The sequence below is a fragment of the Toxorhynchites rutilus genome, chromosome 2, assembly GCF_029784135.1.
Source record: "Toxorhynchites rutilus septentrionalis strain SRP chromosome 2, ASM2978413v1, whole genome shotgun sequence".
Taxonomy (NCBI): Eukaryota; Metazoa; Arthropoda; class Insecta; order Diptera; family Culicidae; genus Toxorhynchites; species Toxorhynchites rutilus.
In genome coordinates this window covers 273,052,479-273,078,081 of record NC_073745.1, presented here as the reverse complement: position 1 = coordinate 273,078,081, position 25,603 = coordinate 273,052,479, and the positions used below count along the sequence as shown (strand labels likewise).

General features: G+C 35.9%; 1 protein-coding gene across 3 annotated transcripts in view; it reads right to left on the bottom strand.

The window, feature by feature from the left end:
* The window catches only part of LOC129764402 (EGFR adapter protein-like), a 205,003-nt gene extending 181,969 nt beyond the window's left edge, over window positions 1-23,034 (bottom strand). Inside the window, exons 1-2 of one of the 3 annotated variants that reach the window (XM_055763431.1) lie at window positions 22,330-23,034; window positions 4,854-5,767 (exon numbers count right to left, since the gene is read on the bottom strand). The gene's annotated coding sequence lies outside the window, so the exon portion shown is untranslated. The remainder of the gene's footprint in view (window positions 1-4,853; window positions 5,768-22,329) is intronic. The other 2 variants (XM_055763432.1, XM_055763430.1) reach the window with 2 other exon arrangements.
* Between the last annotated feature and the right edge of the window lie 2,569 nt (window positions 23,035-25,603).

Genomic DNA, 25,603 nt, shown 5'->3' with positions numbered 1-25,603 from the left:
CTATGTTCTACTAGTCGAGAACTTTCTTTTGATACATTTTTGGGCATTTTTCATAAATAACTGTGTTCTACTAGGCAACCCTTTTCATTAGATACCCATATTGATGTGGTTCTGAGAAAATATGTGATCCGCCATTTTTTTAGTGGCCGCCATCTTAGATTTGCATTTTTCATTAATAACTGTGTTCTACTAGCCAAGTCCTTTCATTTGATACCCATATTGATAGAGTTCTGAAAAAATATGGAATCCGCCATTTTGTAGTGGCGGCCATTTTGGATTTGCATTTTTCATAAATAACTATGTTCCACTAGTCAAGGGGCTGTCCACATACCACGTGGACAGAAAAAGCACGATTTTAAACTCCCCCCTCCCCCTCCGTGGACAAGCGTGGACATTTTCATACCCCTCCCCCTGTTGTCCACGTGGACATTTTTCTTTATTTTATTAGAATAATTCGGGAAATAACTGAATTGCGCATGAATTAAATTTTAATTCCATTTAAGTTTATTTTGTTTCAAATTTTACTTGCTGAACCCTGCCACGTTTGCCGTGGCTCATTGGTTTTTTATGACAGAAAAATGAGTAGTAAAACAAAGCAAATATTCCATATGAGTTTAATTTTGAAATACTTGTATGTTTTTTGTTCATTGTTTTTGAAAGGCTTTAAACTTTGCAGTTCATTCGTCTCTAATTAAAATACTTGTAATACTTTGTTTTTCTATTAAAGGCAATCTGCCATCTGGTTTGTCAACACGGAAACGCACAATATCCAGTTGAACAATCCGCATCCGAAAATAAATTACAAAATTCCAAGGATTGATCTTGAGCAAAGCCAATCGAATAAAATTAAATAGATTTAAAATCACTATCAGATACAATTTAAGCTCACGATTTTTGAACACAGGCAAAGAATTGTGTTGCTGTCACATAGAATACATATTCAATACTAGAAAGTTAATTTACCTACACAGATTTATTTCAGAAGTGTGCTTATTTCATCTGGAAATCTTGAAGCTTCTTGAGGCGTTGGCAGTAGCAACAACAATTTTTGAAGTGGCTCGTATGTTGTGTTATAATATGAGCTCCATCAGAGCTCGAGTTTTTGAAGCGCACAAAAACGAACAGAACGATTTTATATACATATACTCTTTTTCTATCATTTAAAAAGAATTTCAAAAAAAAAGAAAAGATAAAGTAGGAAGCATGTACTGATATCTATAGATCCTCACTTGACAAAGGATGAGGAGTAAAAGGTCGAAATTTTTCAGAGATTTCGGAACGCCTGAATCTTCGATATAAATGATGACATTAAGATAAAAAATACAGCATTTTCAAGCTACAAATTTCTAGTGTGTGATGTGTATATGTGTTGTAGATAAAATACTTTGCAAGAAAAGATAACGCGTTTATAGTTTGTTTTCAAAGTTTCTCTAGATTTTGAGAATATATGCTTAAAAGCAATCCAATCAACATGATTATTTCGCGTCCATTTTATTCATAGAGAGTTTCAGTAGAACTATTTACTACAGAGGTATTCTCTATCGAATGAAAAATTATCCCTTGATTTCGAATTAAGAATATTTCATGAAATAATGAACGCACAGTAAATCGATGGTCAAATCTTCTTATCGCAACCTTGATACTTTGACGAATGCATTATTTTATAACAGAGTTATAGCGTTTCAAAGATCACTCAAAACATTTTCGACATTTCGCCACAGGAAATGTCGGTTCATTCACACAATCAATTCACTTTTAGTCATCAGCGCAATAGAAACCTTTTACGCAATAGTTTCAAAGGGTACTAATACCTTATTAAAACTATTTTCAATATCTATATATATTTTTTTATTTTTCAACTGCTTATTGACAATCCTGCATTGCGTGTCTAGATAGCTTCCAAAATGCTCGTGGGGAAAAAAAAATCAAAAACTCACGACTCAATAATTTTTTACTAATCTTGCACGATAAGTTATTTGTATTGCTCTTTAGTTTTCCTCCACTTAAATCCTTATTAAAACGTCACAGTTTACCAGAGAGCAATTCAACGCCAAATTAATCCTCCGCTGTCCCGATCCTCCCCATTTTATTGAAATTTCGTTCATTTTTTCCAAAAATGGCCCTGAAGCCTGTTGCCCGATTGAAACATTTTTTTTGAGAAATTCATTAACCTTCTATTATTATTTTTTATAAATGTTCAAACTATTGAGAAAACTTTCTCATAAATTGAATAAAATATCGAAAACTATTATATCTGTTTAAAATAATATTATTATATATAGGTTATTAGGTAGCTGATCCGAAAAATTTGAAGAGATAGGGGATCATAAAAAATCTTCCACGCTGATGATCAAATCTTTACTACGAAAGAATTATTGAACTTTTCCTTGAGACCGGTTTTTTGCCTTAAAATGACTGAACTGAAAAGTCAAAAAGTGCGCACGATGCTTTCATTTGAGGAAAACTTGCATAAAAATTATGTTGTGAACACATTTAAATTAGTGGAAGATAACAAGAAGGATAATAGTGTGGTGTCAAGGAAGGAACTGTAGAGTGGTTGGAGAGCTTCAATTTGGCTGATAGAAACAATCCAGTTTATCATGCATTTTTGGAAAATTAATTAAAAACACAAAATTTGAAGTTGGTTCCTTACATTTAAAAGTTGATCCTGGGTTCTATTAATTTTACAATTGCATTCTATGCAAAATTTTCTTATCTTTCAAATGAACAGTATAATTATTCTAAGGAGCGTACTTTCTAAATTAGAGTCAGTTCAAGACATAAAATTAGACTTAACAAAAATTCAACAATGTCCTAGTTGAGAATTGACTACATGCGTAGTATTTTTTCATCAAATATGATCCTCTATCACCTCCTGAAATATTCTATAATTTATCAGAACACTGGCTCAACGACTAGTGATGCATATACAATCTCCTGCAAATGTAAATATTTATTCCTAGAAATTAATGGAATGAAAATACTTTGGAAAAATGATTTTACACGCAATTCTGTATGAAAAACTATACAGACGTTATTATCATATATTGTTCTCGAGATATAACAAAACGTATAGAAAATTATAATTGATAAAAATCATTTACGCATATCATGGAATCTCAACCATTATGGAATCGTTTAATTTTTATAGTTTTGGCTATGAGGGCTATGCATACCCCGTAACTATAAAAGTTCGATCATAGGAAATAGTTGGTCATTCACAATTTACGTGAGATATTTTTATAATACAGATTTCACTGAAGAAGATCCATGATATGAGAGAAAATATATGAACGTTTGCCTGGGCAGCACTCTCAGGCTTCTCAATCCGTTTATTGATAAATACGGAGAGAAAATTCTTCCTGTCCACGTGGACTCAGTCTATAACCCCTCTCCCCTCTCCGTGGACAAGAGTGGACATTTTCTTACCCCCTACCCTCCCTAAAGTTGTCCACGTGGTATGTGGACAGCCCCCAAGCTCTTTCATTTGATACTCATATTTATGGGGTTCTGAGAAAATATGAAATCCGCCATTTCGTAGTGGCCGCCATCTTGGATTTGCATTTTTCATAAATAACTGTGTTCTACTAGTCAAAACCTTTCATTGGATACCCATATTGATGGGGTTCTTAGAAAATATGCAATCCGCCATTTTGTAGTGGCCGCCATCTTAGATTTGCATTTTTCATAAATAACTGTGTTCTACTAGTCAAGCCCTTTCGTTTGATACCCATATTAATGGGGATCTGAGAAAATATGTAATCCGCCATTTTGTAGTGGCCGCCATCTTGGATTTGCATTTTTCATAAATAACTGCATTCTACTAATCAAGCCCTTTCTTTTGATACCCATATTAGCTGTTCAATATAGAATTATTATACACATTATTCAAAATTTCCGAAAATCAAAAATAAAATACTCCGTATAATCGAGTCCAAAATTCCGGATAATCGAATCCCGGATAATCGAATTCGACCTGTGGTTATATTTATAGTGATTTCGATTGTATGTTCCGAAGCAGTTTTCCAACTATTGAAACAATTTTTTGGATCAATAAATAACAATTATATAAATATTGAACATTTTATCTTTCACGTGAAGTGATGTCATACCACTTCGTTTAGCCGCCAAAGAGTTATTAACGTTCAAGTCGTATCACATTCCCCCTATTCTCCAGACTTGGACTACCCAATTTGAGGAATAGACTGGGGTGAAAAAGATTTTATTCAAAGAGGAGGTGATTGCAGAAATGATTATTTTCCAGACTTGGACAAACCCTATTCGGAACGGATCAACAAACTAGAGCAGCATTGGACGAAGCGTATAAGCTTGAAAAGGGACTATGTTAAAAAAAGATTTACCTCAAACAATTGAGTAGTTTTAATTTTTGCGCGGACTTTCAAAACGACCCCGGTATGATCGAGATAAACTCTCTGTGTATGTGCTGCTCGAAAATAACCGATCAACGGTTACCGTGCAGCTTTGCATTCAAAGGTTTTCGAGTGTGGCTTGCCAGGTGCCGTGCACAATGAAGACGAGCTCCTTTTTCATGTCAGTCACTGTACGATATAAACCTTTGAGTCAGCAAGTGGTCATGAAAGGTCGTGATAATTTCCATGGTAAAAGTAGTGTATTTCAATAGAAGTTCAACTGGTAACTGATAGTTGTAGTAGCAGCGATAGGTTTATCTAACTTCATGTTTTTTTGTGTAATTTGTCATGTCCCAAGTTGCCCTATCCACGTATCACTAAGCTCCGAGAATTACCGCACCAAGCTGAAATTATCGATTGGTCACGAAACAGCCATAATGACTACACTTTCGGGTCAATTAATCTATCCTAAAAGCCTCTTACCAGTAGTAGTCCGCTAAAATCCGCGATCACACCCAACCGTTTTGAACTCCGGTCGCCGCTCTCGAGTCTACTTGAGTCAACGAAAACGATATAAAGAAAACCGGTAGACACTAGCCGAGAGATGTTTGCTGGCTCAGCTGGACACGAAGGTTGTTTCGAGGAAACCGCGAGCAAAAAAAAACAACACATCCCAACATAAACACACACACATGCAGAGTAACTCCAAAGCACATGCGAAAGATTCCGTTGATCCCGTCGTGGGCTGCCAAACGATCTTTCCTTTCCTTTCTCCTTCGCACACTAACTCACTTTCCTTTGCCCCTCCTTTCGCTTCTTCTGATGCTCATTCGATGCTGTTATTTATGTACTTTATTTTCAGCCCAACTGCGCGCGGTACGTTCCACTTAATTTATAAAATATTTTTTTCATGCACATATTGAAAAATTTTATGTCGAAAATAAAGAAAGAGATATGGGCGAAAATGTCACAAACAGGTTTTATTTGAAATTCTTCTTCGCCATCGATTCGCGCATTTTTACTGCCTTCGTCGATAGGTTTCCTCGCGCTGTCTCTTTCCTCCTCGCGGCAAACTTCTTCGGGGCCACGCGTTTCCAGATGATAAATTTCTTCAATAATTTAATTCCGATGACTTTTTATTGCCGCAATTTTGAATTTTTAATTTCACACATATTTTAGCCACTTTTCGCAATGTTGGTCTCCCTTTTTCGCGCACGTTTTCCTTTGCATATAATTGCGAACTTCGCACCGAAGAAACTGTTCGCTCACCCGTTCTGTTGCCCTTCACTCGCGGCTCACAGCTTCCCCGTCTTCCCACTAGCTCCCACCATCGCTATCATATGTTCCCCACTTCTCCACGTCTCTCCCTACAAGCTATGATTTAATTCTGCATCATCCTGAAACCGAATGAACGAGACGAAAAAAGAATATGCACTCTTTAACCTTTTGATTTACACGCCTTGATTCACCTGAGATCGGATTCGAACTGTTCGAAGGCGGGAGGCGAACCAAATCAAAGCAGTTTTCCCCCATGCACTCGTGTGTTTAATAAGTTTTTTCGTCACTCTCTTTTTTCTTCATGTTTTTTTTCTCTCTCGCTTATTCCCGTCGAGCGTTGTGCGGTTCGTTCGCTGTTTATATTTTTATGTTTTTGTTTGCCCCTATGATTTTATGTTTTTTTTTCTCTAGCACAAAGTAATGGAATTTTTGATCTCCTCAGCGTTTCGCTTCCTAATCGTGGGGAATGGTTGCACGGAAATAATCAGCTTTAGGACCCCTGAGAAACTATCAACTCTTGCTGTTTTTGTTTTTTTCTGTGTTCTATTTGGAGAAGCTATAAAAGTGTTTTGTTTTGATGACTTTCTATCATGGTGAATGGGAATATTATCATCGGTTAACACTTTTCTTCGGGATTCTAGCTGTTTAGGTTTAGTTTTTGGGACAATAGTTCCTTCGTTTGGCATATTCAAAGCAAAAACCAACAAATTAATCGTAGTTGTGAGAGCCACTTACATCGCGATCGTTGAACCGACCCGGCTAAGCGAAAGCAAAGATGTTATCTGTCAATTCAACTCAATTTGCCATGGATCAGAATTAGGCATACTTTTGCTCTCCGCCTTTCGCCTCCGTGTGTATCACAGCGTAAATGTAGCGGACGTGAAATGATCATATCTCAATTCATCTCCACGATACGCAATGGCCCAAAACTGGGCGAGCTGTGAGCGGTGGCGTCTCGCAGCATCCCGAGCCCGATTAAAGTGCCGAAATCAATCAAAAGGCTAGACACGCCAGCGGATGGATGGTTGGATTGATCACAACAGTGGATTCCTAACGAGGAATTCAACGGAGAAATGTAGAGCAGCCCGCTCGGTAGGAAGCCGAAACCGTTTCGGCTACCAGCGTGACGCACAAATTTGGATCTTGTCAAATCTATATTTAAGATAAAACGTCCAGTCTGTGGATTGATCACTTCAACGGCAAGATTGCACTGGGAGTAGCGAATGAAACAGAATCAGGCTGGGTACTGACGTCAGCATGATACATTTTTCATGAAAAGGAGTTACCGAGGAAAGCAAAATAAATATATGGGGTGGATAATGATTTTTTTAAAATCATTCGACGTAGGACCAAATCTTTCAGTATGTGTACCAAATTAAAGAACAGATCACGTTTTTGACGAATTTCATTTCATGAGTTGGCATCACCATCTCAGATAGTAGTGGAACGTTGCGGGTGTAAAGACATGGGTCATAAAAGCAACTTTGCATACTTGAAATATTCGAAAAAGAATTAGACTACTTTTTGGAAAAAGAATTTTTTTTTCTTAATTTTTTACAAAAACTTAAAACTAGAAAATCATTTAGGTATCATGATTTTCTAGTTTTAAGTTTTTGTAAAAAATTCTTGTCAAAGGACGAAATGTAAAAAATTTTTCAAATAATATTTACACAAAAATATAAAAAAAAATTGGAAAAAAATCACGCTGACAAAAAAGTTATTAAAAAAATTTAAATTCATTTTTCTCAAAAACGTATTTTTTTTAAATTCCCAAAAATATATTAGGCTGTCAAAAAAGTCCTGCTGTATTTCCGCGAGGTGTCGTTGTAAGCGCGTAGTTCTAGTTGTATTCACTGTATGAAGTCATACTATAAAGGGTGTGTCACATCAAATTGCATCACGGAAAAAAACGCTGTAGAAATTCGCCCAGTAGACCGACCCTTTTGAAAATTTTAGACAGTAAAATAAAAACTATTAAACAACTTTTGGCATTTTCTTTTTATTCATACTTCGAGCCCAAGCCCGTATGCTCGCACCTTACTCTTTACCCCGTCCATAAGGTTCTGTACAACGTCAGGTTGTAGTTTTTTTTAACAGAAATCCATTTTCTCTTGAAGTCCGCCTCCGATTTGACAACTTTTGGGTTCTTCCGGAGGGCCTGCTTCATAATCGCCCAATATTTCTCTATTGGGCGAAGCTCCGGCGCGTTGGGCGGGTTCATTTCCTTTGGCACGAAGGTGACCCCGTTGGCTTCGTACCACTCCAACACGTCCTTTGAATAGTGGCACGAAGCGAGATCCGGCCAGAAGATGGTCGGGCCCTCGTGCTGCTTCAATAGTGGTAATGCACAATGAGTGCACAGGATTAATTCACGACGCTCTTTTTCGTTCAACGACATTTTTCCAAATTTACGAAAAATTGACAGTGAAGCATGGCCAACGTGATCTATACACTCTTATCTGATTATAAGCGAAAGCTGAAGATATAATTCCTAAAAATTAAATTTCTACAGCGTTTTTTCCGTAATGCAATTTGATGTGACACACCCTTTAGCTTGTTGGAAAGGTATTTTTGCGCGCTATAATATAGTCCTTGACAGTGTTTTGTTTGGTTAAGTCGTTCGTGAGTTATAGTGTCGCAAATATGGAGCAAAATAAAGAGAAAATCCGACATATTTTACAGTACTACTATGACAAAGGCACACACGTTGACGCAAAAAAACATCTTTGACCGTATCGACGCATGTGAATCGCTGCTGAATCGAAACAAAATCGACCCGTTTCTGAAGCGGATGGTGACTGGCGATGAAAAGTGGGTCACTTACGACAACGTGAAGCGCAAACGGTCGTGGTCGAAGCCCGCTGAAGCGGCTCAGACGGTGGCCAAGTCCTCATTAACGGCCAGGAAGGTTCTGCTGTGTGTTTGGTGGGATTGTCAAGGAATAATCTATTATGAGCTGCTTCCCTATGGCCAAACGCTCAATTCGGACCTGTACTGCCAACAACTGGACCGCTTGAAGGTAGCACTCATGAAGAAGAGGCCATCTTTGATAAACAGAGGCCGCATTGTCTTCCATCAGGACAACGCCAGGCCACACACTTCTTTGGTGACGCGCCAGAAGCTCCGGGAGCTCGGATGGGAGGTTCTTTTGCATCCGCCGTATAGTCCGGACCTTGCACCAAGTGACTACCACCTGTTTTTGTCCATGGAGAACGAGCTAGGTAGTCAGAAGTTAGCCACAGAAGAGGCCTGTGAAAATTGGCTATCCGAGTTTTTTGCCAATAAGGAAGCGAGCTTCTATAACAGGGGTATTATGAAGTTGGCATCTCGTTGGGAACAAGTCATCGAACAAAACGGCGCATATTTGACTTAAAACAGATGATTGTAACTAATTTTATGAACAAATGAAAATTCAAAAAAAATACCGCAGGACTTTTTTGACAGCCTAATATATATATATGAATAGCCCTTACAATTCCCAACAAATCGTCCATACATCGGAAGATGGGCACTTTTACAGGGAAAAAGTTTTTCGAACAACAAATTTTTCATGTTTTCTTTGAAAAAATTACAACTTATCCTAATTTTGTTTAAAGTCAAGATAGCGATGTAGTGTATTCGACAAAGTTTTAGACCTTATTAAAATATAAACTTTTGTCGAAGACATCAACTTTCTATCTTTTATAGTTTTTGGTCATTTTTGTCATTGTTGTATGAAGACTTCTGAAAAAAATGATGTTTTGCTCGTAACATTTTTGTATGTGAATTGTCACGTTTGACATGTTCTTGACATGTTTTCAAATAGAGAAAAGTTAGCAGAGCATGTAAATTGCGATAACTTATACATAAAAATGTTACGAATTGAACATTAATAGTTTTTCTTTCGTATTAAAAAAATTAAAAAGTTGTTGTTTGAAAAACTATTTCCATGTAAATGTGCCCATCGTCAAACGTATGGAAAACTTGTTGGAAATTTTAACACTAAACCTACCGATGTTTCACGTATACCTATTCCTACCACAGCGGGTCAATTGATCCTTTATAAATAGTTAGTGAATAATGAATCGATTTATATAGTTTTGTTGAGAAACTTGACATACCATATTTCTCCTGTATATTTCGACATTTTTAGGATAACAATTATTAGTGAAATCTAAATTTATTCAAATAATGAAATTACTTGAAAGCTTGAAATGGTTACTGGTTAATTCTAATCATTCACTATTCATTCACAAATATAACAAAATATATAAAGCAATAGCAACAATGTGTAATACAATAGTTTTCTATCACAACCACACATACAAATCTTTATGATATCATATGAATGTTTGCACAGGTCAAATGGCCCGTTGCGGTGGTTAAGGCAGATTACAAATATTTCTCAATAAAAAAAAATAACAAGAGTAAAGTACTGAAAAATACATTCTATGTATGTTTTAAGGAAAGTAGGGTATGCAAATTATGTTGTGACAATGTAATTTGCAAGTAAATTTTGACTAAAAGTTTAAAATGGGTCATTTGACTCCCCTTGGAAGGTTTAGTGTTAAGGACTATTTATATCTATTTTTTCAAAATTTTAAAAGCATATGTTTTCGAGAAAAATGAATTTAAATTTTTAAAATATTTCTTTTTCAATGATTTTTTTTTCCAATAACTCTTTGATAATTTTCCAGGAAAACCAAAATAATTTCCTACATTTCATTCTTTGACTATAATTTTGTAGTTCTGATAGTTTTTTTTAAAGTTTCCTTTTTTAAATTTTGAGTTTTTTCAAGCTTTTTTTACGAAAAATCTTAATTTAAAAACTATAAGATCTACAAAAAGTTGGTTAGAGAATGAAATGTAGGAAATTACTGAAGTTTTCATTGAAAATTATCAAAGAATTTTTTGGAAAAAATTTCATTGTAAAAAATATTTTGAAAATTAAAATTATTTTTTTCTTGAAAACATATGCTTTTAAAATTCTGAAAAAAATAGATATAAATAGCCCTTAAAATTTCCAATAAGTTTTCCATACATCGGACGATGGGTACATTCATAGGAAGAAGTTATTCGAACAACGACTTTTCTTTTTTTTCTTTGAAAAAATACTATTAATGTTTAATTCGTAAATTTTTATGTATAAACTAGCTGTACCCTGCCACGCTTTGCTGTTGCACATTGTGGTTGCATGGTTGAGTTGAATTTTTAATTTTTTTATGTTGTAACAGCAATCCTAGATGTGTTTGGTTGTATTGTATATTGTATCATAGTTTGAGCTCAATCGGTTCCGCACTTTTTGAGTTTTTGACGCGTACACAAACGAGCAGAAAATTTGTATATATATATATAGAAATAGATGAGGGAAATGGATAAATTTTAAATCACTTCGAAACACAATTTCAGTTCATGATTTTGTCAAACACGTGAAAGAAGATGTTTCCATCGCATAGAACACATATTCATTGCTGAATAGTCGATTTTCATTAGAAGCACAATTTCAGAAACGCACTCTGGTCATATATAAAATCTTCTTTCTTCCAATTTTCCTATTTTTATGCCGTAACAACACTCCTTGAAGTGGGTTGTATATTGTGTCCAACTTTAAGCTCAATCGGCTCCGTACTTTTCGAGTTTTTGACGCGTACACAAACGAACAAAACTTTTTTTTATGTATAAATTATCGCAATTAACATGCTCTGCTCACTTTTCTCTATTTAGAAACATGTCAAGAACATGTCAAACGTTAGAATTTACACACAAAAATGTTACGAGCAAAACATTATTTTTTAGGAGTCTTCATACAAAAACGACTTATATTCCAAAAACTATAAAAGATAGAAAGTTGATGTATTGGACAAATGTTTATATTTTAACAAGATCTAAAACTTTGTCTAATACATTATATCGCTGTCTTGACTTTAAACAATTTTTCAAAGAAAATATGAAAAAGTTTCTCTTCGAAAATTTTTTTCCCTGTAAAAGTGCCCATCTTTCGATGTATGGACGACTTGTTGGAAATTGTAAGGGCTTTTTATATATATATATATTTTAGGGAATTTTAAGAAAATATGTTTTTGAGAAAACAAATTTTAAATTGGTATTTTTTTGTAAAAATTTAAACAATTTTCTACATTTCATCCATTGACAATAATTTTGTATGTATCACAATTTTCAAGTTATAAATTTTTGTGAAAAAATAAGAATAAAAATTGGCTTTTTCCAAAAAGTAGTCTAATTCTTTTTCGAATATTTCAAGTATGCAAAGTTGCTTAAATAACCCATGTGTTAAGTGGTTGAAATGGTCAAAATGTAGAAAAATCGTGCTGGTGAAACAAGTGATCGACGGTGACAGACTGTTTGAACTGCGAAAAAGTCCTCCGCAATAGCTTTCGGGATACTCAGATACGCGTACATTGATACAAGAAGACAAATCGATCAGTCCGCTAGTTGGATAGCTTGTCTATTTTTTCTCGCGAGTGAAAGAACGTATCATCACTTAATAATCACTTCAACTGCTTCTACAAAACCACGCAAAATGATAACCGAAATGAAGAACTGATTGTATAAACTAATTACCTAGTCCAACGGCAAGAATGCGATTTAGTCTTGGACCTAGTCCTCTATATTTTTTGTTACGTGGATACAGGTCTTATGCGTTCAAATAATCTCGGAAACTCACACTATTTCCAGGGGCTTATTGATTCGTTTTCAAACAACATTAGTAAATTACTGATAATTACAAAGTTGACTCTGTGTCAAAAAATACTGTCATTGTCATTGTGTTGCCCCATTTTTCAACGATTTTTGCTTTGTTGATAAAAGTTAAAGCTTCCGGTTAACCTTCATTAGGCCAAGCGTTCGAAAAAATCGAACAGCAACTTTGATAATTTTTCATGATTTTGAATAGCAACCATATGGTAATGTTTTGGCATCAAATGATAGCTTAGTTTGTTAGTTCCCACTTACCATCCATTTCATTTAATTTTGTATAACTTTATTACACCAAAAAAGGCGACATGTGTTGTGTATCGATAGAATAGGAATACTCTTATGCCTGAATGGCTACTGTGTAATAGATAAAAATGTGTATCGATACGACAGGAATACTCTTACGCCTAAAATGGCTACCGTGTAATATACAACATGAGAAAAAATATAGACGATAAATTCGGTTCTCTTACAGCTGAAATGCTAAATGAGCCTAATAAAAATAAACAGATGGGATAAAAAAAATATTGGGCAATAAATTCGGTTTGAAGCAACTATATGCGAAAAGTACATAACCTAATAAAATACAGAAATATGTGAACTTTTTACAGTATTACTTTGATAATAGAATACACATTTGATGTAGGAAAAAACCGTTGGATTGAACCTCGTACAGGAACGAAGATGTAACTTTTGGTCAATGTTTTTGTTTGGAGATTTTTTTGGTCATTTTCCGGAAACAGGAAGAACGGATAAAAATAATTCTTGGGAATAAGGGTCTCTGAAATGCCAATTACACCAATGGCTTTCTCTAAGAAAAAAAAATGTTTTTAGCTTGGTCGTTAATGGTTTAATTATAATGCAATAATGTTAGCTACCTATCATCATGTCATTGTTATAATCCTAGCCTACCCTTTACATATTTACCGCACTCCCATAAAAAAGTCTAAAGAAAAAAGAAGGGTGGGTAATGTCGGGGACATAACTGGAGACACGTAGGACTACACCAAAGGTGATCAATTTAAATAACTTATCGAATATCTTAGTAGTTTTTCCTGTACCTATTAGCCTATTAGCAGAATTACATCTCCAACGCTCCCGAAACCATCATTCCCAAACATATAATTCACATAATAACACTTTAGTGAAAGGTTCAGTGGCCCTGAAAAGCACCGATGGATTCATTCTTGTTCTCATGATGTCGAAATTTGTGTCCTCATTTTACAAATCTTCTAGACCAGGGGTTCTCAAACTATTTTGAGCAAGAGACCCCTTTTCCAGAATGAAGTCATGCCCAGACCCCTATTGCCAAATTACTTTGAAAATCCTATTTCTATTTTTTTTTCTTCTTAATGATGAATTATCAATTGAAAAACATTGCAGTTAGTTAAATGAATAAACTTGCCATTATTTTCTCATGAAGGCGATCTAGCGTAGTGGTAATATTCGTACCTCTCACGCAAAAGTTCACGAATTCAATTCTCACTCCCGACATCCTTCCAAAAAATGGAAGTAATATGACAAACCAGCCAAAAATGGTGAAAGTCACTATAATACTGAAAAAACATATTTTTGCATCTTATTCAACAAAATAAATAGAAATAAATAATAATTATTAATACAAATTACTCACAAACTATAAAAACATTCAAATTGCAAACCAATCCACAACTTGGTTAGTTAAAGCCTTAAATCTCCGCGTTCGTTGATTTTCAAATGGTTCCGGTTTCGGGTTGTTCGAAATTACACTGAAGCCTTTTTCGACAAAGAAAAACGAAAAGATATTTTTCAGCAATGTCCTACAACGCAGGATACTGTGTTTCAATGGTGCGTTGTAACCAGAACTTATGCCAACCGTTCAAAAAAAAAATTTCCAAAATTTTTTGGTATTTTTTATGGAAATATAAACAGTTTACTACATTTCATTCTCTGACAAAAAATAATTTTGTGGGTATTATAGTTTTTGAGTTAATCAAGCAAATGAAACGAAATTTGGCACGTGGAGGTTTTAGGGTGCAATAAATGATTCTATCGTGGTAAGATACTCCTCCCCCCTCTCTTTTTTGGCTGCCATACAAATGAAACACAAATTTCTGAATTACTCGAGAATTAATCAAGTAAACGAAACCAAATTTGGTAACCAGCGGGAGGGCCTGCGTACATACAAGGTTCAGAAGGCTCCTAACCGCGACGAAAGGCAAAACATGGTGGGGAAGACGCGAGCCCGGAAGCTGTACACCGAAATGCTGACGAAGCCGCATTGCCTGGTAATGGACGACGAAACCTACGTCAAAGCGGACTTTCGTCAGCTGCCGGGCCTGTTGTTCTTCTCCGCAGAGGACAAATTCAGCGTTCCGGAGGAGATTCGCAAGCAGAAACTATCCAAGTTTGCCAAAAAGTACATGGTGTGGCAAGCGATCTGCTCTTGCGGAAAGCGAAGCGCCCCCTCGTGATGACCGGCACGGTAAACGGGCAGGTTTACCTTAAGGAGTGCCTACAGAAGCGCTTACTACCACTATTGAAGCAGCACGAGGCCCCGACCATCTTCTGGCCGGATCTCGCTTCGTGCCACTATTCAAAGGACGTGTTGGAGTGGTACGAAGCCAACGGGGTCACCTTCGAGCCAAAGGAAATGAACCCGCCCAACGCGCCGGAGCTTCGCCCAATAGAGAAATATTGGGCGGTTATGAAGCAGGCCCTCCAGAAGAACCCAAAAGTTGTCAAATCGGAGGCGGACTCAAGAGAAAATGGATTTCTGTTCAAAAGAAACTACAACCTGACGTTGTACAGAACCTTATGGACGGGGTAAAGAGGAAGGTGCGAGCATACGGGCTTGGGCTCGAAGTATGAATAGAAAGAAAATGCCAAAAGTTGTTTAATAGTTTTTATTTTACTGTCTAAAATTTTTAAAAGGATCGGTCTGCTGGGCGAATTTCTACAGCGTTTTTTCCGTGATACAATTTGATGTGACACACCCTTTAGACACTCCTCCCCCTCTCTAATGGGAGAAGAGGGGAGGGGTCTATCTTAATTCTTTATTCCATGTAACGGAGAAACATGTTATTTGCAAAAGGTTGAAAAATCTTGAACGAGAATTATGTCTGAAAATAATCTGATATTATAATGATGAGTTTTGTTAGAAATACTAGGAATTTGATAGTAAAAGGTAAATTCAACGGGATCGAATAGAAGATCAATCAATGAACAGTTCTGCGATTGGACTCATGAACTTGTGCTTAGTAAGAAAACGTGAATGTTTGAAGGCATTGATAACAAAAAACAAATTTTGGGCGGGACGAAGTTTCCGGGTCAGCTAGTGAATAATAAAATCAACAAATAATATTATGAAAAAACGACAACCTTGGTTGAGTTTCTCTTATGTGCTGATGATAATCAACTTTTCTTGCAACTTGGCTCATTCTATGGCTGTGATATATTACTGATTTTTTATCTATTGAGAAATTTGAAAATTTTGAAGATCCTAAACAATTTAAGTAAAATCTTTGTGTAATGCATCCAAGTAAGATACATATGATAATATAACATGGGCTTGAAGCTTTTGTGATCATTTTGACAATTGCGAAAACTGAATATTTTTTTCTGTTTAAATTTTGTTTCAAAGTGTTGTCAGAAAGGCCGATGTTCTTGATGCTGTTTCAATCAAGTTGAAATCGTCACCCTGCAGCTCAAACTAAAAAAAGCTGAAAATCTTGCTAATAGCCTCTTGGTGGTCAAACTCCAGCGTGTAGAAGTAACCGATTGAAGATTTCGTCGTTTTACTCATATTTATATCTGAGCAAATAATCGAATGTTCAAAGAATTACTTCGAAGATTATTGATAGCACTTTTAACATACAGTAAAGACTAATGCGATCTAGGGCTCAGCTTTTTTGCCACTAAATTCTGCCTGTGAATCACGCAGTGAACGCCATGACATAGGTAACTAAGCATTTTGTAAATAAAAAAATATAGAAAATGTATAATATTTTCGGAAGGCAACTACGAATTGTTTTTTTTTGTATTTTATTGGCGGTAGAATCACAAGAGGAGGAACTTAAGATGCAATGTTTCGCTTGTGTTCGAATTATAATCCGCTATTAATCTGGTTGCTCCTTTTGGTCGTTACCATGTAAGGAGCACATATTGGACCAATCAAAACTTGGCACATAGCGCGTTTGGATAATGCTTGACATTTCACAGTTATTCAATTGTTAATCTCAAGAAATATAATTGATTTTCATTGTGAAAGATTTTTTTATCGCATCTGTTTATTCTATTTAGGCTCTTTAGCACTCCCTCTGTAACGGAACCGGATTATTTCATGTACATTTTTATCTTACCGATAACAAGTGGTAAATCACATAATGTTGTCTTTTTCGGGCGTAAGAGTATTCCTACATAGTTGGACCGTACAAAGCGAGACAGTTAATATGAGTCTTCCATTCTTGTGTTTGTTATTCAATACGATTAATCGCCCAAAATAATCTATTAATATACAGAACAAAAAAGATTCTGTTTTCAATATTTAAATCGATAAAAATACCTCTTTTCTCAATGAAAAATTTTCTGCATTGCAATTGCATTTTATATTATTTATTATGAAATGAAAAACGAATCATCTTCCGACACCAAAGCTGTCGGAATCGTCCATTCCGTTTTATATGCAGCTAAAATTGTGTAAGTTGACATTCTATACTATTTTTCCGTCTACTCCAATATTTTTTTTCCCCAAAATATATTTTTTATTAAGGCACATGTGGCGTTAGCCTGACGGGGCCGGGATTCCAATATTTTGACAATTTTTGTCTTACAACTTTGTTAGTAATATGTAACCGATTACTCGCGGTTGGCTCGAGGTTAGTATTACAAGTGTTCTCATAATTGGTATGTTGCAGTCTTCGATGCTCTATACGTGTGCCCGACACGGGCTACTTCCTATTGGGATGCAGCTGACCATTAATCAGCAACGCTCCCTAGTCTGTACCCCATATCTAGCGTGGTGCGTCTTTCTCGACTCGAGGAATCCAGGATAGAATGGTCAGTAGCCGGCGCAATCATCAGTTCGTGTAGAGTTGTCATGAGCGGTACAACCTTTGGCTCTTGTTGAATGATCAGTGGACTGCACAACCTTTGGCCCGTGCATCTGTAAAGAGTGTGTGTATGTATTGCCGCGACTAAGTAAAAGTTTATCGATCGGATAGGAGGGATATGAAACGGGGACACAACGAAGGAAACATCATTAAACGTTGACATCGGCGTTTCTGAGGAACAGGTATAGATGAAGCAGAAGATCAGGATCCCGGCTACCTAGGATATCCTCCATCCAATATGAGTACACTAGAATGAGTAAAATCCGATGGAAAACTGTCATTCAGCCATTCCATGCCAAGCCGATATAGGGGTTATCAGATTTTCATCCAAAGTGGTAATTTTGTTCTTTATCGCAAAAAATTAGACCCACATTTTTAAATTTTTTTTCCATTTCCATTTTAGGGTGGTCCGAAAAATCAACTTTTTCCACTTTGTACCATGAATGTTTTTTTTCAAAAATTCATAATTTTTAAACCATTGAATCGATTGAATCGACATATCAAGTTGAAGTCAATGAGCGTTTCATTAAAAATTATTGAACTTTAAAAAAAAATGGATTTTATTTCGTAATTATTGATTGTAGTGGTTTTTTCTTGTTTTCTTGGCTTCAGATTAGAGGGCGCTATATATTTTTTTTTAATTTTTGTTGAAAGCTGAGGATTTTTTACATAACATATATTGATATCAGAAAGGCTTTTTTTCGTTTTTGAGATATGATTTTTTTAAATTAACCGGTGATCCGAAAAAGTATTTTTCCTTTTTTATCCAGAAAATGACTTTTTGTAGAAATTAATAACATTTGAATTACTAAATCGATTTAGATGATCGACATATCAAACTGAAGCCAATAAGCTAACTTCCTTTGGAAATGTATTACACTCAAGGGAAGATTGAATTCTAGTCGCATAGGTCTACTCTAGTCACATAAGAATATTGAACGATGTTAAATGGCCTGGCCGGGTAAGGGAGTAAAAAGTGCCCCCAAACCAAATCACTAGCTGTATGGCAAATATTGTGAATAGATCCTACGTCAAACCCCAATGTGGTTTGACGTAGGATCTATAGTGAAAAACGTACTTTTTCGTTTATTTCACGCCATCCTCAATAGATCCGAGATAAAAATTTGAAAATAAAACTGAATGTACATCTTACCACGGTGTATCTAGAAAAATTATCAAAAAAATTTCATCAAAAATTTTAGTACTAAAAAAAATATTTAAATTATGAATAATTTTTTTTGGGATTTAGAGATTCAGTACTACTCTAATTCATATTTAAATGTGCTCTTACGGTTTTTCTAGATTGATAAATATCTTCAAACTGTTTTTTTTTTTCAAATATCTCCACTCTTTGAAAATATAAAAAAAAAAATTTTGATACCGCGCAACACTGAAAAAAGTCTGAAAAAAATCACAAATATCTAGAAAAGCCGTAGAATCACATTAAAATATGAATTAGAGTAGTACTGAATCTCTAAATCACAAAAAAAAAAATTCAAAATTTCAATATTTTTTTAGTACTAAAATTTTTGATGAAATTTTTTTTTTGATAGCTTTTTTTTGGTACACCGTAGTAAGATGCACATTCAGTATTTTTTTCAAATTTTTATCTCGGATCTTTTGAGGATGGCGTGAAATAATCGAAAAAGTACGTTTTTCACTATAGATCCTACGTCAAACCACATAGGGGTTCAAAAAAACCACCAAAATTTCTTATTTAATATCCTTTACAATATTTGCCATACAGCTAGTGATTTGGTTTGGGGGCACTTTTTACTCCCTTACCCGGCCAGGCCCTTTGCAAAATAATAACTCAAAAACGAAAAATAACACCTCTCTGATTTTCGGATATATTATGTAAAAAACCTTATGTAACTTTTCCAGAAAGAATATAAAGAATAGAGCGCCCTCTATCTTTTACCGAGAAAACTATGAAAACTAGTTCAATCAATAATTACAAAAACGAAGATCTAAATTTTTCGCAAAGTGATATTTTTTCAAAGAAAACTAACTCACTAACAGCTTCAATTTGATATGTCGATCATCTGAATCGGTCCAATAGATCAAAAATTGATAATTTTTGTAGTGGAAAAAAAGAGGAAAAATGTTTTTTCGAACCATCTGTTAACTTTGAAAAATAATATCTCAAAAACGAAAAAAAACCTCTTTGATATCGAGATACACGGTTTTCAAGTATTTTTTTTCATAAAAGACTAGCTCATTGGCTTCAATTTGGTATGTCGATCATCTAAAACGGTTCAGTGGTTCAAAAGTTATGATTTTTAAAAAAAATCATTTTTGGAAAAAGAGGAAAAAAATGATTTTTCGAACCACCCTAAAGTGCGCACCCTAATAAAAAAATTAAAAATACGAAAATTCATTTTTTGCGATAAAAAACAAAATTAGCACTTTTGACAAAAATCTGAGAACCACTATGTCGGTTTGGCATGGAATGGCCGCACTCCTTTACAAAAATAGAATCAGTTTCGCATGAATTAAAACCAGTTTCTATTTCATGAATCACATTCACATTTAGTTATCAATCAGTTTAACATGTTTGTCGCCCCGTCACCCAGATATGGGTGACATTTTTCTCGTTCAAATTGGATAGGATTTTCAAACCGAATTTGATAGCATTGGCTCCTAAATATAAAATAAGGGCATGTACAAAAATCATAAAATCAAATCCATCAAAATACAATGTTTCATCTATACTTTATATTAGTTTACATTACGCACTGCTGTTTCATGCAAGATCCATATAATATGACTTTGGCATGTGTTATTATTGTTGAATGCTTCAAAGCATTCATATTGCCCGTTAACTTCATATACTATTCGTACGATCACTCTCCATAATTTCTCGATTGGGTTTTGAACTGGCAAACGAACTGGTCGGATCAGATTCTAAAGTTTCTATTCATTAAATTATGCCATGGCCGTCCTGCTTTTATGAACTGGTGCGTTACCCTATCGGATTTCCCAATTATCACAGTGGTTTTGATGCAAATACAGCAGTAAATGAGTTGAAAAACTACGTTATTCGTTCCGTAGGTCCTTTCAGTGTGAACAATTCTATCCAGGTTGAATTTCTTTTCATCATAGGTGATCATCTGAAATAGTAACCCGATGGGACCTGTTGTACCTTGTTGTGGCTAAAAAAGCAAAAAAAAAATTGTAGTTTTTTATTTACTGCCCAGCGAATTTTGATTTTTTTTCTCACTCACCTTCAATTTTCTACTACAGGTCGGACTCGTTCATATAATATATAATCGCAATTTCACTTTCAACGTGAATTTTCGAATCTAATACATAATCGAATCACAAAAAAAGCTATTTTTCTATTAATGTTTGACATTCATACATTAATGAAAAAAAATATTTTCTTGAAATTCGATTATGTATAGGATTTGAAAATAATTGTTGAAAAAAATGGTCGACTATATATAATCGAGTCCGACCTGTACTGCCCAAATGAAAATTCTGAACTGAAAAGTTGACGACAAGCTTATGAATTGCAAAGCACAGAAGTCCACTGACAAAAACATGCAGATCAGGGCGTTTACAAGATCGAATCAGCCACTACATTATAAATTCAAAAGTATAAAATATAAATTCAAAAATAATCAAAACACCTCTAAAAAATTACCGGCATTTTTTCACTGTATTTAGATCGATTAATCGACAAAAATTATTCGTTTGCTTCGATTATTGGTTGCACAGTGTTCGTTCGATTAATAATCGATTTTTGTAGAAAGTATTCGATTAATCGATTAATCGAACGATTATCGGGGATCACTAGTTGGGACATTTTAGACATTTCGATCTTTTATGTATTTTTGATATTGTTTGGATGTCAATATAGTGATTATTAAGCTGTCGGCAACTGAGGGCGTGGATGCTGTCTCTAAAACAGTTATTTGCTGGTGGTAGTTTTTTTCTCAGAATCTGGGGGACCGATCTGGCTGATATTTTTTCCGACATGTTAAAATGAAGTATTTAAATTGCGATAATGGTGAACATTTGAACTACATTTTTTAATTTTTTATTTCAACAACAATTGCCATCTGAAAAGTCATAAAATATTGAAAAATTTAGATATCAAAAACGGGTACGTAACAGTTTAGATAATTTATTTTCACATTCTGACAGAAAATTCATCTGAATCGATTCACTAGATTCTAAGCTGAAATACCATGGTTTCGAGTGTTTAGCGTTTAGAGATTTGTACAGCAATGTTACTTCCCTTGAGGTGATCTCATAGTTTTTATTGTAATTTTTCAAGGATATTAAATATTGAAAACCATTTCGGCACACCTTTTCTGAAGGTATAAGCCTCCCAGAAATGCAAAAAAAATAATCTTTTTTTTCTACTTTTCTGAGCAGGTTGCCCCCTTAAGCTATGATTATTTTTCAATTGGAGATATAAATAAAATTGTCATTATAAATATTTAATCCATTGAAACAAAACTGAACGTACTTTGACTTTGTACTTATTCACACAAACATCTGGCATAAACGTATCCACTCCTCAAATATTTGATAATTAATTTGGCAACGGTATAGAAACAGAAAATGAAAACAAGCTAATGAGGATGGGAACCGGCTCGCTTGTACATGTGGTTAGATGGCCTCCGATGTCCATCTTATGGCTAACAAAACATGTTTCAGCGAATGATAAAAGCGAAGATAAACATTCCATACGATGACATTCAGTGGAATTACCATTCCGAAATGGTGACTATATATTGTGTGACAAATAGACTCTTGCTACGTTCTAAATGAAGTTAAGTCGGGCATTAGTTAAATTTATGTTATGTTTACTAGCAATAATATAGGCCTCTCAAGATAATTATAAGCAAAAACATGGTGGTTCAATTTAAATCACAAATGTGTACCTGCACGTGTATAATTGTTGTTCGCTTAGTGTTCACCAATAGTTTGAACTATCCTTATCCATTGGAATAGAGACGTGTAATAGGCACAGCACAGCCTCAACTGTAGTACCACATCATTATTCTTCAAAGTTGACCCTATTTCATTTCCGCAAAGATAGCTGAACACGCGAAAGCACCCAGCAGCATCAATTGCACTTCAGATGAGTATTCACTGACACAGCTCGCGCACAATTTCCATTCACAACCTTCCTGTACCGAAGGAAAAGCTATCACTGCAAAAGATAATACCACCAGAGATAATTTTCTGTGCTACAAGGCGCTCTGGGGAAAAAAACACGACACAACTTGCATTCAATCGCAATATTCTTGAAAGTTTTCTCCACCTCCACGAAGTGCAGATATTCACTGTCACAGCATCCCACTCTTTATATCTCTTTCTCAGTACATGAAACCAATCCGATGCACAAACTGTAATTTCATTCAACTTTGACCGCTGCGAAATCACCGATAGGGCTAAAAATATGCCGGGAAACCTCGCGCGAGAAATTCCGTCGTTTGCGTTGTCAAACACACACGCATGTAAATTTAGGATAGGGAAGAAACAGGCAAAGAAAATGTAAACGCGTAGCGAACCTCTGGAGTCGCTGGGGCCGTAACGAAACACTTCCCACAGGTACCGCTATAAAAGTCCAACTGATCTGCAGCGATTGCAGTCTCAAGCGAGGAACCCCAAGTCGACCATCGATCTGTCTCTGTTGCTGTTATGCTTCATACCGGCGCAGCGCGGTGCAAAAAAAAAGCCATTCCATGGGGGCCTGCAGTTTTTTTTCCGTGCCACTACCACTACCATTGCATCGGACCGATTCCAGTGCTGTGCGTCGACACCTTCAGGCCTATCCATGCAGACTAAGACACCCCACGTACACCAGCCAGCGGCCGCAGCAGGCAGGGCTAGTGCACGATGGACGGAACTGCGGCGGCTGAATTTCTGATGGGAATAGGCCGAAACGGGGTAATGAAACACGGATGAATGATGATGACGATGATGGCGACTGATGATCAGTCGTTACAGGTCGTTATACAGTCGACCAGGGTGATGGTGGGGGGAAACAGAGAGAAAGAGAATCGAAACCCCTTTTTTCTGTTGGACTTAAAGAATCAATGAATGTAGGGATGCCAATGTGTTATTTGACGAATTTCATGCCAACTCGACTGGCCGTTGGCAGCACCATTTCAGATAGCAGTGAAACGTTGTGGGTGTAAAGAAATGGGACACTTAAGCAACTTTGCATACTTGAAATATTCAAAAATACTACTTTTTGGTAAAATTTCGGCACTTCATAACAATTGTTTATATTGAATATAATAATATATGTCATAAAACGAACTATCGAATAATTGAAAAATCTCAACCCCTATCCTAACGGAAATACCCACTTCTGATTGGTCGAAATTGATGACACATGTGGCAGTTCCCTAACAGAGACATTAAAACCAAGCTGCCTGGGGGAAATCGACATTGCAAATTCATGAAAGTAATGGAAGCTTTTGTTCCGATCGAAATGTGTTCCCTAACAGAGACATCAAAACCAAGGTGCCCCGGGGGAAATTGGCATTGCAAATATATGCAAGTCGGGGGCATTTTTATATTGCAAGTAAGTTGATACGATTAATTCTAACAATTCCGCTGAAAAGTTTATAAGGTAACACAGTAATTTTTTTGACGTGGGACTACGTCTAACCGGAAGGTATGGGCGTAAAATGTAAATCAAAACACTGAGCATGCAGGAAAAAATGAAAGATTCTGCTTCAATTGATTGCAAATATTTCTACGCATCTATCACAAAGAATAACTTTATATCATTTTTATGATAAACAATTGAATAATTGTAAAATAGCAAGCATTATCTAAACACGTTTCACCCTCGTTTTGATTGGCCCAATTTGTTCTCCTCAAATTGTACCGACCAAACAGAGCAACCAGAGCAGCAGCGAAATACATCAGGCTTCCTCAACAAAAACTAAGAAGAAATAGGAACCAAACGGAGCAACCAGAGCAGCAGCAAAATACATCAGGCTTCCTCAACAAAAACTAAGAAGAAATCGGAACCAAACGGAGCAACCAGAGCAGCAGAAAAATACATCAGGCTTCCTCAACAAAAACGAAGAAGAAATCAATACCACTGCGGGAACAATCGTAGCAACCACCGAGCGCACCATCCAAAGGGAAATAAGAAAACGAAGACACCATAGAAATGATCGCGACGCTCTAGCCAACTCAGTCTCTCTTTGTCGTCGAAACTGTACGCCACTGTGGATGTACCACAACGTATCCCATCGCATCAACAATACAACAATGTCTGGCAAAGGAGGAAAAGTTAGAGGAAAGGTTCGCTCGAACCGTGCTGTTCTGAGTTCTCCGATTGCTCCGTAAGGGTAATCATGCTGAGCGCGTTAGTGCTGGTCCGCCAGTCTACCTGGCCGCGGTTCTGGAGTACATGGCCGTCGAAATTCTCGAGTTCGAGCTGCCAATAATAAGATAACTCGCATCGTTCTTCGCAATCGTAGTGCTTTAGAAATCAAACCGAAAGGTTTTTCGTTTTCGCGTTTAGCGTTTTCAAAAGAGTTTAAAGAAAAAAAATTCCCACCATTACCGAATGCAAGCTTTTCAAGCGGTTCTAAATACAATTTTTCTTTTTCAGCAACAGTTCGTGCGTGACGAAGAAAAGGAGATAACCTATGAGCCCCAAATGCCATTACGACAGTTGGTTTGGTTTGGATTGTCACCTATACCGGCAGTTTTCACTGCTCCTTGCGGTTCCCGCTGTTTTTTCTACCCGGTTTTCAGCATCTTTATACAAATGCATCGCTCCCTGGTGGTTGACGCTATCGCTGGTGTCTCTCGATTCATCGGCCCACTATAATATAGGAGGATAGAGGAAGGAAGAGTTCTTTCCACTTCGCTGTCGTCGGCGCCTGCTGCTGTGGTGGACATCTCAGGATTTTCCCCACTGCCTTTTTGACGTAGGATTACGTCTTTCGGGAACATATAGGGGTACAAATCGAAAATCGAAAATCGAGCACATCGTTAAAATTGTCCAATTTCAAATGCTTATTGCTCAGTCATTTCATGATGGATTGATGAGATTTTTGCGTCAATCAATTTCGGCACTTCATAACAATTTTTTACATTGAATTAAATAATATATGTCATGAAACTAACTATCTAACAATTGAAAAATCTCAACCCCTATCCTAACGGAAATATCCACTT